At 41.3% G+C, this 14,740-nt stretch overlaps 1 protein-coding gene across 2 annotated transcripts in view; it reads left to right on the top strand.

Annotated features, from left to right (window-relative positions):
• TRAFD1 (TRAF-type zinc finger domain containing 1) overlaps positions 1 to 14,740 on the top strand; it is a 216,276-nt gene that overhangs the window by 86,745 nt on the left and 114,791 nt on the right. The gene's annotated exons all lie outside the window — the stretch shown is intronic.

Below are 14,740 nucleotides of genomic sequence, written 5' to 3'. Positions count from 1 at the left end.
GACTACAGTCAAGCATGGTGGTGGGAGTGTCATGGTCTGGGCCTGCATGAGTGCTGCCGGCACTGGGGAGCTGCAGTTCATTGAGGGAACCATGAATAACAACGCTGTTGCTAGGGACACGGCGCCTACTGTCTGCTCGTTGCCTAGGGGGGAGTTGGCTCCTCTCTGCGTGCGGCGGTGACGTCATCACCACACGCTTCCTCCTTGAGAAGACGGTCTGGATCTCCTGTGGCACGAATCCTGCGCTTATGTAAGTAACTTCAGTCCTACCTATCACTGCCCAAGTATAGGTGTTAGTTACGGTTCTCCTGGGTGTTATTGATTCGTATGCTGGATTGTTATTTTGTTGCTGACCCCTGCTTGTCTGACCACTCTGCCTCTTTAACCCTTAACTGCTGGATTGATATTGTTGCTGAACTCTTCCTGTCTGACCACTCTACCTGTTAACCCCTATCTGCCCTGGATTGGATATTGTTGCCAAATCCTGCCTGCCTGACCATCCTAGTGGTTAACCCTTGGACTGCCTTACTGTGCCAAACCTTGCCTGCCTGACCACCCTAGTGGTTTGTCTCTGGTTTCCTGCATGTTGATGCCAAGGACTGTCCTGCCTGTGGTGAGTGCCATTTATCTCATCTTGCAAACCTACTCTGCTCTGGGATATTCCCTATCATTCCGGCTCAACGCCAGGATAACAAGACTACTGACCGAGTTCGGTCTGATAGAGGAGTATCACACGAGCATTACAATACTGAAGCAGAGCATGATCCCCTCCCTTTGGAGACTGATCCGCAGGACAGTATTCCAACATAACGACCCCAAACACACCTCTAAGACGATCACTGCCTTGCTAAAGAAGCTGAGGGTAAAGGTGATGGACTGGTCCAGCATGTCTCCAGATCTAACCCATATTGAGCATCTGTGAGGCATCCTCAAACGGAAGGTGGGGGAGCGCAAGGTCTCTAACATCCACCAGCTTTGTGATGTACTGTATGGATGTATGTGTGTATGGATGTGTATATATATCTCTCTCTCTATCTATCTATCTATCTCATTGCAAATTGTTTGCTACGTATGTGATTTACAATTCACAGTAAATCACGTACGTAGCAAACATAATGGTGAACTGTAAGTATAGGCATATAGATATATATTGTGAAAGTGATTGAGGAGCACAGGTGAGAATGAGTTGCAACAAAAAGGTTTATTTGAAACGGCTTGCAATGTTACAACGCAAATGAGTGAAACAGAAAACAAACAGTGTGAGGGGAGAAAAACATGCTCCCCGGGGCTAATACATGACAAACAGAATCTACTGTAGGAAAGCAGACTACAAAAAAGACAGGTATACGCGTTTCAGCAGAATGCCTTACTCATTACCTGGTTAAAAGTAAATGTGTGTGCTCTTTAAAAAGACTAGTAGGCAGCTTCCTATTGGTTACTAGGGACCCACCCCCTTGTTGCTAGGTGTAAACAACAAACCAATTACGAAGTTCAGTAGATACACAGAAAATCACTACCAGTGTTAACATTGAAACTCCTAAAGTATTATGTGATAATCTGAAGAACAAACAAACTAACAAACTTATCATTACTGCATAAATTAAATAAAATAAAGGGGCACCAATTTATCCAAGTTATTTTAACTATCTGGGTAAGGGTGACCTAATGCAGGAAAATACAGATGAGGGTTTGTAATCTAACTATGTCATGTGTTTCATGGGTAATATGCAGTTCATCATTTTTTTCTCTTTGATTTAAAGTGGAGCTTCTGCTTCCATACACTCTGAAACATAATACAGAAAATTATATGAGAATAGTTATTCAAGACATTATACAGATTATCATTTGAATTCTAAATTCTAAATATTTTAAATGCACAGTCGGTGAACAACACTAATTAGTCCTAGATAATGTTCCTGGAAGGGAGGGTAAAATTTAGGTTATTCTAGTGTGAACAAGTATCCACTAGCAAAATAATGGTATTGCATCAATAGCAATTGTTGTCTAGATAACCTTGCTAATGAGGTTTACCGGGAACAGGGGCCAAGAAGATGGTGAGAATATGTGGGCAGTAAATTATAGTTCCACTTACGTGAAGCTAGCCCGAGATGTTGCTTACTCGGTTTTGGATGAAGAGGCATAGAGAGGTGAGCAGGACCTCGGGCTGGGAGAGAAATAAGTAACAAAGGGGAGAAAAAATTCTCACCAAAAGTTTATTAGGTCATATTCAGAATTGAGACCTTCAGGAACTCTTGTCCTGAGTTTGAAAATCCAAAATACTTCTCTCTCCCCCAGCCTTCGGTCCCTATCTTGTCCCCTCTTCAGTGGGGGGACCTTTTCTATGACGGTCCAAGAGAAGTTAGAGGTATCTTTAGCATGTATACCTGCAAAATGTTGTACCAGAGGGGTGGATAATACTCCCGCCCTAATATCTGCTAAGTGTTCTTTTATTCGGACCCTGACTTCCCTGGTCGTGAGACCCACATATTGAAGTGAACAATTCCTACAGCTAATGAGATATATCACATAGGTGGATCTACAATTTAGACATGTGTCTATTTCAAAAGCTTGGCCAGTTGTTAGTGAATTGAACTGATTTCCTGTTGTCACTTTCTCGCATGCCACGCAAGTTCGATGGTGGCAGCGGAAAGTGCCCTTACAGCTCAACCATGATGACACATTTTGGCCTTGTGTTTTCAATCTAGTAGGTGCTATTAGGTTGCCTATGGTTTTATTCTTCTTATAGGATACTCTCAAGCCTCTCTCTACTACCTCCTTCAATCTGTCATCAGCAGACAGCATGCAGAAGTTTCTCTTGATGATTTGACAAATATCATCATATTGTTTAGAGTATTCTGTTAGGAAAATGATCTTGTCATCTGTCCTTTGTTGCGGACTCAGTCTTTCCCTCGAAGCCCTAGATGGTCCAAGGAGTTTGTCCCTAGGTATACTCTCTACAATTTTCCTAGCCTTGGAGATGACCGAATCCCTATAGCCTCTCTCCCTAAGCCTTCTCTCTAGGTCATCCGCCTGTTTATTGTAAACTGCTGCATCGCTGCAGTTTCTCTTCAGGCGGATGAACTGTCCCTTTGCAACCCCCTTGAATACTCCTTGCGGGTGACAACTTTTTGCATGTAAAAGGGAATTTCCCGAGATTGGCTTCCGATAGGTTTCTGAGGCTATTGTCTGTCCTGGCTCACCTACCAATGTTACATCTAGAAAGTTGATACTCCTACTTTGTACTTCATGGGTAAAGTGGATTCCCATGGCGTCATCATCAAGGCTGTCCAAAAAGATCTGTAGGTCAGACCTATTGCCCCTCCATATGAACAAGAGGTCATCTATAAAAACGGCCATACCAAATAATACATCCTTTGTGGGGATTGCCATCTCCAAAGACGTGGGACAGCTCCCACCAACCCATGAATAGGTTGGCATATGAGGGGGCAAACTTTGCCCCCATCGCTGTCCCACGCCTTTGGAGAAAGAAATCCCCTCCAAATTCAAAATAATTGTGGCTCAATAAAAAATGTGTTACCTCTACTACATAGTCCACAAAGGCAGAGTCTGACCCCCAGTATCTTTCCATAAAGAAGCGTATGGCCTCCAATCCCCTCTCATGTGGAATGGAGGTATAGAGTGACCTTACGTCAGCTGTTACCCATAAGAAATCTTCAGCCCACTTCACACGTGAGAGGAGATTGAGGACATGCTTAGTGTCTGAAAGGAAGCTCCAGAGTGAGCTCACCATTGGTTGTAGCACCTGATCAAGCCACTCTGACAGATGCTCCAGGAGGGAGCCAATTCCACTTACAATTGGCCTCCCCTGCACATTCTGGACAGACTTGTGTACTTTGGGCAAGTGATTGAAGGTAGGTATTGCTGGGTTGGACACCAACAGGTAATCCCTTGTATTGTCATCAATAATGCCCATCTCTACTCCATTATCGACAAGGGAGGCCAACTGCCGCCGATAGAGCCTTGTAGGGTCACCTGCCAGAGTGGCATAATCATCCTGATTCCTCAGTTGTCTATAAGCCTCATCCTTAAACTCCTCTATACCAAGTACTACTATAGTACCCCCCTTATCCGCGGCCCTCACCACAATATTAGCATTGTTAGCCAAGCTATCCAGCGCTTTCTTGTGGTTAACACTGTTTGTTTTCTGTTTCACTCATTTGCGTTGTAACATTGCAAGCCGTTTCAAATAAACCTTTTTGTTGCAACTCATTCTCACCTGTGCTCCTCAATCACTTTCACATTGTTTCTATTGGCCGCCTGGAGTGAGCACAGGCAGGAAGTGAGCGCAATACCGGACCGCACAGCCTGCTTGTTGTCAGGGACGTTTGGCAAGGAGGCGACACACACACCGCACTTGGAGAGGAAGCTGCCCTGGGAGCTACACGGCATTATTCACCAGTGGAGACACAAGTCACACGGCAGTAAGCAGTAAATAGCGGACAGAGGATGATCTCCGGTGGGTAACAGCAGGATCAAAGGTACAAATTTGCTTCTTATCCCACAGTGCTCTATCTAGCTAACCACGCTGTGAACTTTTGCATGCATATATATATACCTCTGTACCGGCGGTGAGATAGTGGTTAAGGGGCACCGGTCTGATAAGGGAACAGACGGAACCCCACTCCTCCTATTTATATGTACTCATGTGCTCAGGATTACTTCAAGAGAGCACTGCATAACTGTCAATTGATCATACCTTTACAGCTTATGAGCACACTATTGGTGCTAGCATACTACGCCAAATTTTACTCTTCCCCACAGCTAATTCCCTGAATTTGACTTTGTTCATACATTGATTGAAGGGTCTGGGCCGGGCCCTGGGGAAGAGTGACCACATTCTCTGCACATCTTTTTTCGAAACACTATTTTTGTGTCATTATTTTTCAAATAATAACAGTGCTGTAACGGTTAGGCATGAGTGAGGGGGCTAATAATGATGAAACTCCAAAGTTATTATTCTCTCCAAGAAATGCACAGGAAAGAGATACGATCCAAGGGGATTATAATAAAGTTTTTTCGACTGATAAATCTCATTATAGCTTAGCTGCTCTGTTTGAGGAACTGGAGTTCCTTTTATTAAAAGAGAACAAATTGAGTTGGGACATAAAAACCCTGATAAAATATCAAGAACTGGGTATTATACCTAGGGGGTTACGTCTGAACAAGTTCCCCACATTCGTAACGGATGATAAGGTATTCATTGAGCTCTGGAATGGCCATTTGACCACTTGCTCACTCAAATTAATGGACTTAATATGTGAGTTCAAGAGGAAATCATTGGATGAACTAGCAACCAAAATAAAGGAAATCCAAAGGGAACTCAATAACAGAAGCAAGGAGGCAAGCTATATTAAGTTTGATACGACACTACAACAAGTGATAACGGAGGCTAAAACCTTACTTCTAGAAGTGAAACACAATAAATACCTGCGTGATCAATCAGATTATGATTTGAACCGGGTATATATTTGGAACAAGAGGGATAGGTACCTTTTGAAAAAGGACCATAATAAAAATTCTTACTTTCCAAACCAACAGAGGGGAAGGAATAAGCAAAGGCGAAACCTAGGAAGAAGGGTCAATTTCTATGAGAGTGAGGGGGAGTCATATGACGAGGGTTCTGGATCTGGTGGGGAAGAGCTACCACCAAGGGAACAGGTAACAAGACCCAAAGAGAGCACAATAGCAACGGCGCTCCCACCACCTATACTCAAGACCCATACAGTCCAGTCACATTCACACTACAGAGAAGAACAAGAATGTGTAGGAGCAACCTCAAGGGATACCAGAGAGACGGAAAATGCCCAATTGGAACAGGTTTTTCGGGCCCCCCAAAGAACACCAGACGGGGGGGGAGGAGAAAGAATGGAACCAAGCGTCCAGTTCAAAGAGCAGAGGAGATGCCGACGAAGGGGCAACTACAGAATGTTCTGAATCTGTCAGACCAGGTACTAAACAAGTACGAATTAGAGGTACTCAGTCTGGGACTATCATTCACACCAGACGTGGACTTTGATCTATTTAGAACTTTGCTTGATGTGAACAAGTTAATAAGGAAGTTAACATTAAAAAAGTTCTACCACTCCCAACAGGCTGGAGATTGTGAGAGTCCCGAATCCATTCCTACATTTAGGCCTCCTGAAATCAGGGGGGATGGGGATGGAGGGGACCTTGAGTTCCAGGAGTATTGTGATATTAGAGCCCTGGAAACATTGGGGGCAACAGGGGGTGATCACACTACTGGGATGTCTATTCGAGCACCATCCTTTAAATGTAAGTCAACTTTTTATCCCCTACATAACAGGGGATCAATTCTTGAGAAATTCCAGCAAAGGGTAGAGCAAGACCTCACCAGGTTATATTATAGCTCCACAAGAGGCCAAAAACGGAACATTTCTGTTAACCACAAGAAAGCGCTGGATAGCTTGGCTAACAATGCTAATATTGTGGTGAGGGCCGCGGATAAGGGGGGTACTATAGTAGTACTTGGTATAGAGGAGTTTAAGGATGAGGCTTATAGACAACTGAGGAATCAGGATGATTATGCCACTCTGGCAGGTGACCCTACAAGGCTCTATCGGCGGCAGTTGGCCTCCCTTGTCGATAATGGAGTAGAGATGGGCATTATTGATGACAATACAAGGGATTACCTGTTGGTGTCCAACCCAGCAATACCTACCTTCAATCACTTGCCCAAAGTACACAAGTCTGTCCAGAATGTGCAGGGGAGGCCAATTGTAAGTGGAATTGGCTCCCTCCTGGAGCATCTGTCAGAGTGGCTTGATCAGGTGCTACAACCAATGGTGAGCTCACTCTGGAGCTTCCTTTCAGACACTAAGCATGTCCTCAATCTCCTCTCACGTGTGAAGTGGGCTGAAGATTTCTTATGGGTAACAGCTGACGTAAGGTCACTCTATACCTCCATTCCACATGAGAGGGGATTGGAGGCCATACGCTTCTTTATGGAAAGATACTGGGGGTCAGACTCTGCCTTTGTGGACTATGTAGTAGAGGTAACACATTTTTTATTGAGCCACAATTATTTTGAATTTGGAGGGGATTTCTTTCTCCAAAGGCGTGGGACAGCGATGGGGGCAAAGTTTGCCCCCTCATATGCCAACCTATTCATGGGTTGGTGGGAGCTGTCCCACGTCTTTGGAGATGGCAATCCCCACAAAGGATGTATTATTTGGTATGGCCGTTTTTATAGATGACCTCTTGTTCATATGGAGGGGCAATAGGTCTGACCTACAGATCTTTTTGGACAGCCTTGATGATGACGCCATGGGAATCCACTTTACCCATGAAGTACAAAGTAGGAGTATCAACTTTCTAGATGTAACATTGGTAGGTGAGCCAGGACAGACAATAGCCTCAGAAACCTATCGGAAGCCAATCTCGGGAAATTCCCTTTTACATGCAAAAAGTTGTCACCCGCAAGGAGTATTCAAGGGGGTTGCAAAGGGACAGTTCATCCGCCTGAAGAGAAACTGCAGCGATGCAGCAGTTTACAATAAACAGGCGGATGACCTAGAGAGAAGGCTTAGGGAGAGAGGCTATAGGGATTCGGTCATCTCCAAGGCTAGGAAAATTGTAGAGAGTATACCTAGGGACAAACTCCTTGGACCATCTAGGGCTTCGAGGGAAAGACTGAGTCCGCAACAAAGGACAGATGACAAGATCATTTTCCTAACAGAATACTCTAAACAATATGATGATATTTGTCAAATCATCAAGAGAAACTTCTGCATGCTGTCTGCTGATGACAGATTGAAGGAGGTAGTAGAGAGAGGCTTGAGAGTATCCTATAAGAAGAATAAAACCATAGGCAACCTAATAGCACCTACTAGATTGAAAACACAAGGCCAAAATGTGTCATCATGGTTGAGCTGTAAGGGCACTTTCCGCTGCCACCATCGAACTTGCGTGGCATGCGAGAAAGTGACAACAGGAAATCAGTTCAATTCACTAACAACTGGCCAAGCTTTTGAAATAGACACATGTCTAAATTGTAGATCCACCTATGTGATATATCTCATTAGCTGTAGGAATTGTTCACTTCAATATGTGGGTCTCACGACCAGGGAAGTCAGGGTCCGAATAAAAGAACACTTAGCAGATATTAGGGCGGGAGTATTATCCACCCCTCTGGTACAACATTTTGCAGGTATACATGCTAAAGATACCTCTAACTTCTCTTGGACCGTCATAGAAAAGGTCCCCCCACTGAAGAGGGGACAAGATAGGGACCGAAGGCTGGGGGAGAGAGAAGTATTTTGGATTTTCAAACTCAGGACAAGAGTTCCTGAAGGTCTCAATTCTGAATATGACCTAATAAACTTTTGGTGAGAATTTTTTCTCCCCTTTGTTACTTATTTCTCTCCCAGCCCGAGGTCCTGCTCACCTCTCTATGCCTCTTCATCCAAAACCGAGTAAGCAACATCTCGGGCTAGCTTCACGTAAGTGGAACTATAATTTACTGCCCACATATTCTCACCATCTTCTTGGCCCCTGTTCCCGGTAAACCTCATTAGCAAGGTTATCTAGACAACAATTGCTATTGATGCAATACCATTATTTTGCTAGTGGATACTTGTTCACACTAGAATAACCTAAATTTTACCCTCCCTTCCAGGAACATTATCTAGGACTAATTAGTGTTGTTCACCGACTGTGCATTTAAAATATTTAGAATTTAGAATTCAAATGATAATCTGTATAATGTCTTGAATAACTATTCTCATATAATTTTCTGTATTATGTTTCAGAGTGTATGGAAGCAGAAGCTCCACTTTAAATCAAAGAGAAAAAAATGATGAACTGCATATTACCCATGAAACACATGACATAGTTAGATTACAAACCCTCATCTGTATTTTCCTGCATTAGGTCACCCTTACCCAGATAGTTAAAATAACTTGGATAAATTGGTGCCCCTTTATTTTATTTAATTTATGCAGTAATGATAAGTTTGTTAGTTTGTTTGTTCTTCAGATTATCACATAATACTTTAGGAGTTTCAATGTTAACACTGGTAGTGATTTTCTGTGTATCTACTGAACTTCGTAATTGGTTTGTTGTTTACACCTAGCAACAAGGGGGTGGGTCCCTAGTAACCAATAGGAAGCTGCCTACTAGTCTTTTTAAAGAGCACACACATTTACTTTTAACCAGGTAATGAGTAAGGCATTCTGCTGAAACGCGTATACCTGTCTTTTTTGTAGTCTGCTTTCCTACAGTAGATTCTGTTTGTCATGTATTAGCCCCGGGGAGCATGTTTTTCTCCCCTCACACTGTTTGTTTTCTGTTTCACTCATTTGCGTTGTAACATTGCAAGCCGTTTCAAATAAACCTTTTTGTTGCAACTCATTCTCACCTGTGCTCCTCAATCACTTTCACATTGTTTCTATTGGCCGCCTGGAGTGAGCACAGGCAGGAAGTGAGCGCAATACCGGACCGCACAGCCTGCTTGTTGTCAGGGACGTTTGGCAAGGAGGCGACACACACACCGCACTTGGAGAGGAAGCTGCCCTGGGAGCTACACGGCATTATTCACCAGTGGAGACACAAGTCACACGGCAGTAAGCAGTAAATAGCGGACAGAGGATGATCTCCGGTGGGTAACAGCAGGATCAAAGGTACAAATTTGCTTCTTATCCCACAGTGCTCTATCTAGCTAACCACGCTGTGAACTTTTGCATGCATATATATATACCTCTGTACCGGCGGTGAGATAGTGGTTAAGGGGCACCGGTCTGATAAGGGAACAGACGGAACCCCACTCCTCCTATTTATATGTACTCATGTGCTCAGGATTACTTCAAGAGAGCACTGCATAACTGTCAATTGATCATACCTTTACAGCTTATGAGCACACTATTGGTGCTAGCATACTACGCCAAATTTTACTCTTCCCCACAGCTAATTCCCTGAATTTGACTTTGTTCATATATAGATATATATCCCTTATCTTATCACATATATAATTGTTCAATGTCATTTAGTTGAGTTTGTTTCTAATGCTTAAAAAATGCACATTTCCCAGCACAAATGTTGGTTTTATAAGATTCAATTATAATTGCAATTAAACTCGTAGAAAAAAACATCAACCAGAATTATAATTTTAACAATTGGTAGAATATATGCCAGTAAATGTGGACACTGTCTACCGCACAATAGAAATTGTAAACAAATATTCTCAAAGTTTTGGAGCTAAGACATCTGCAAATCAATATACCTTTTAAGTACAGAAGTGCTATAAAAGAGTAACAATGTATTCTATGGGCAGACCCTCTGACGAAGTGAACATGGTTCACGAAACGCGTAAGGGCACGCACATTATTTTACGTCGGTTCTGGTCCAGCGAGACCAACAACAGCGTGAAACGCTTTTATTCCTATCGAACGCTGTGTGCTCTGTTCAAACAACGAACGCATACAAGTGGAAAGCAGGACTGACTCTTCTGGAATATCGTATTCGACGAACAGAAAGGCATCCTGTGTAACTTATTCAGCCAACGTCCAGACTTACACGGAGTAAGTAGTTTAACACGGAGCCAATGTCTCTTTGGAACTTTAACATCTGTAACCACTCACTAAACCTGTGTACCTCCTAATCATCAAAGGACATCTATCTTCTTAATTTAACCCATCAATTCATGTTACTGGCTTCTAGGCGAGTGTTGCACTAATATAGGTATATAGGGACATGTCATCAATAGGAGAGTAAGTAGGCAGACAGTTTAAATACACTAGACACAATAGCAACCTGAAAAAAGGTCCCTTCTTGCTTGAATTGATGCCCTTTCATGAATAGGAGGTGCACAGGTTTAGTGAGTGGTTACGTATAGTAATGACCACTGGTAGATGAGCCCTGACAGCTACATGTTGTAGAGAAATAGAGTAGCTGGTTTAAGATGGGCCGCTTAGTGTATGCAGGCTTGTTGTAAAGTTTAACACTTCCCTTGACCGGGATTGGTAGGGACTATTATGCCCTTTTCAGGTTTGCTTTTCACACGGGTGGGTAGTTTGTTGGATTAGAGATTTCGTATGGCCTTCCACACATGCGCAGTTGTGCTGTGAGGATACCGTGATTTAATGCTTGTTTGGAGTATGGGGAGTATTTTAGGTAAGGCTTGTTACATGTATGTCTGAGGACGGGAGTGACCCGAAAACGTTATCGCTTGATTAAAAATCACAAATTGAAAACACGGTGAGTGCCTTCCTGCAATATATATATATATATATATATATATATATATATATATATATATATATATATATATATATATATATATATATATATATATATATATATATATATATATATATATATATATTATATATCCCTCAGTTTACGCCGGGGTTAGGTTCCAGAAGGAATGGTTGTAAATTGAAACCCAGTTTATAATGTAAGTCAATGGGAAGTGAGGGATATAGGTTCCAGGCCCCTCTCAAAATTGTCATAATAACACCTAATACATTATTTTTAAAGCTTTGAAATGAAGAATTTAAATGCTAAACAGCATTATAAACCTAATTAATCACACAACACAGAATATATAATTAAACTAAGTTAAATTAACAAAAACATTTGCTAAACAGCATTATAAACCTAATAAAATAAGCACACAACACAGACTTCACTTGCATTTTTCTGCAAACAGTTCTTTCTATGCATTCCAATCTGGACTGATTTATAGACAGGGAGATCTTGTTCCTTTGAAATCTGCTTGATAGCTCAGGTCTGGTTAAACTGATTAATTTCAGCTTGCTTGGCTTTGCTGCAACACAAGCGGACAGCTCCACCTAGAGGCTAGGTTGTTATTCTGAAACGGTGTAAATTGAACCGTTGTAAAACGAGGGCCACCTGTGTGTGTGTGTGTGTGTGTATGTGTATATATATATATATATATATTTAATTTTTTTTTTTAAGAATCCAGACAAAAAGCTCAAAGCAAGGTATCCTTTATTCAATTTAAAAGTCAGTAATGACAGCAAATATGGGCAAAAAAATGGCTATGATGTGGGGCCATTAGAAAGGCTGGGGTGGGCGTCTGACGCGTTTCAGCTCATATGGAGCCTTAATCATAGACTGTATAATGCCCTATAACTTTGCACTAATTGATATAGGCTATCCTAACTAGTTATTGGATACTAAGGCCCCCCTCTGCTACCAATGGTAATGCTCTAAAGGGTACACACCCATCTAGGTAGGCTGTTTTATGTGTAGTATTCCCATTCCCCTAATACCTAAGTGAAAATATATACACTATTGTAATAATCTATTTCTTAAATATAAGAATTGGATTTAAAGTTAACTCACCACTTGATATCCTTTTAGGGATGAAGCATTTTTTTTTTTAGAAACATTTTTAGAGATTGAGAATAGATAGATAAATTGAATAAATTTGTCAATATCAAGTACTTATTAATGTAACACAGATAACTGAGGGCCTAAATTCTTAAGCTATTACAACCTTAACTGCAGGTTAGCTATGTATCAAGGGCCACTGTGTTAAAGGAAAATAGCAGATATATACTGATATGATTATAACTTTGTTGGTCTTATCTGTTTTTAGCCTATAATGTACTATTGTGTATATATAAATGGTAATGGAAGACAAGTATGGAAGTGAATAAATGAATGAATATATGTTTCAAGTAAAAGGGTAAGGGGGTAAAATAAGTATTTTCTCAGAGAATGAGAGAGAATGTATATAGTCTGCCACTAATGAATAAGTAAATGAGTTAAATAAACTAAATTCAATTAAATTTAATTAAATTAAATTGAATAAGATAAAGTAAAGTGAACTTCTTAACTTTCCAATAAAGTATATTCCATATTCAATTAGTGACTACACATTATCTGTATTTTACCAATGTTTGATCAGGTCTGTTTCAATATTGAGATCGATAGGTTGTCAAGTCCCTAGAGTGAAGATCCAGAAGACCTCCTTTTTAAAGAGGTACTTAGATCTATCACCTCCTCTTGGTTTTTTTTATGGATTTGGTCTATGACCATCCAGGAGAAGTCACGTCCCTACAGTGCTCCTCAACAAAATGTTTAGAGGCACTTGTAGTTATGTTGCCACGTTCAATGTCATTAAGATGGGCTCGTATCCTCTCTCTGACCTTACGAGAGGTACACCCCAAATACTATTTGTCACATTTAGAACATGTAATCATGTAGATGACAAAAATGGACCTACAGTTGGTACATTGAAGGTGCAAGTATACTCTCTGTGTTGTCGGTGATTGGAAAACCTTACCTACAGTGACATAACCACAGGCTTTACAAGTGCTGTTACCACACTTGTAATGTCCTTTTTGTGACAACCAACTGCTCTGTGGTTTAGGTTTTTTGAGCATACAGGGAGATAATTGATTCCCAATTGTTATATTGCGTCTTGCGACGCAAAAATAGCTATCCTTTATCTCATCCTTCAGGTTATCATCAGCCAAAAGTATTGGCAGATTTTTGGGTAGGATTTTACATATTGAGTAGTATTGGGAGCTGTAGGTAGTCACAAAAGTAGGTTTTTGTCTCGCCTTCTTTGACCTGCTCCCATCCTCAAGCAAAGACACTCTTTCTTTCTGGCTGACATCATTTAGTGCTTTATGTACAACACCTCTGTCGTATCCTCGTTCTAAGAATTTGTTGGTCAGTTTTTCACATTCACGTGTGAAGCTATCATCCTCGGAACAGTTCCTTTGTAATCTTAAGAACTGGCCTTTTGCTATCCCGTAGCTGGAATGCGGAGGATGACAGCTTCTCGCATGTAGGAAAGTATTTGATGATATAGGTTTAACATACGATGTACTCTAACCCTATTCTCATCTGGGAGTCCTGTCAAAGTTACATATAGGTAAGGAATCTTGACGCTCTACAAATACCTGATAATAATAATAAATAACCTCAATCCAACATCATTATCATTAAGATAATATATATATCTCGAAAACCCCTAACACTAATCACCCAATGTTTTTGGAATAGTATGTCTGGTCCCACCCATATTACTTGTGGACTCCACAGCTTGGGTATTAGTTTCCAGGAGTAATGGATCGAGGACTCTCGCCAACTTTTATGAAATATAATTATCAGGTACGCATAAATATAATTTATACTAACCTGATAAATTAAGTTCTTTCATGGTGGTGAGAGTCCATGAGCCCCCATCCAGTGTTTTCTATCATTGATTGTTTTTTATTTTTTCAGTGACAATTCAAGTATTTTCTCTGCTCCTTTTTTTTTTCTTTTTCCTAACCCACCTCCTGTTTCCATTCCTCCTACCCGTCTAGATTGTAAGTTCCCACGGGAACAGGGCCCTCAATTCCCCCTGTATTTGTCTGTAAAATTTTGTGTCTTATCGTATTGTTTCTCCACTGTACTGTTATCCTTGTACCCATGGGCAGCGCTGCGGAATCTGTCGGCGCTTTATAAATAAAGAATAATAATAATAACTTCTTCTCTTCTGGCTTGGCTATATGTCAGACTAGTTTCCAGTAAGGTGGGAGAGGTTTTAAGGGCTCTTGGTGTTTTGGGATCTTTTGCCGCCTCCTAGTGGCCAGGAGCATAATTCCCAGGAATCGTAGACTCACCACCATGAAAGAAATAAGTATATATCTATCAGGTAAGCATATTTTATTATTCTGTTGAATGTAGCTTCTAAATATGCCAATCTCCTTTTCTTCTTTTTGCATTTCATTTTACTAGT

The sequence above is a fragment of the Bombina bombina genome, chromosome 2 (assembly GCF_027579735.1).
Source record: "Bombina bombina isolate aBomBom1 chromosome 2, aBomBom1.pri, whole genome shotgun sequence".
Taxonomy (NCBI): Eukaryota; Metazoa; Chordata; class Amphibia; order Anura; family Bombinatoridae; genus Bombina; species Bombina bombina.
Note: the sequence above shows the minus strand (reverse complement) of the source record. Positions and strands in the feature narration are given on the sequence as shown.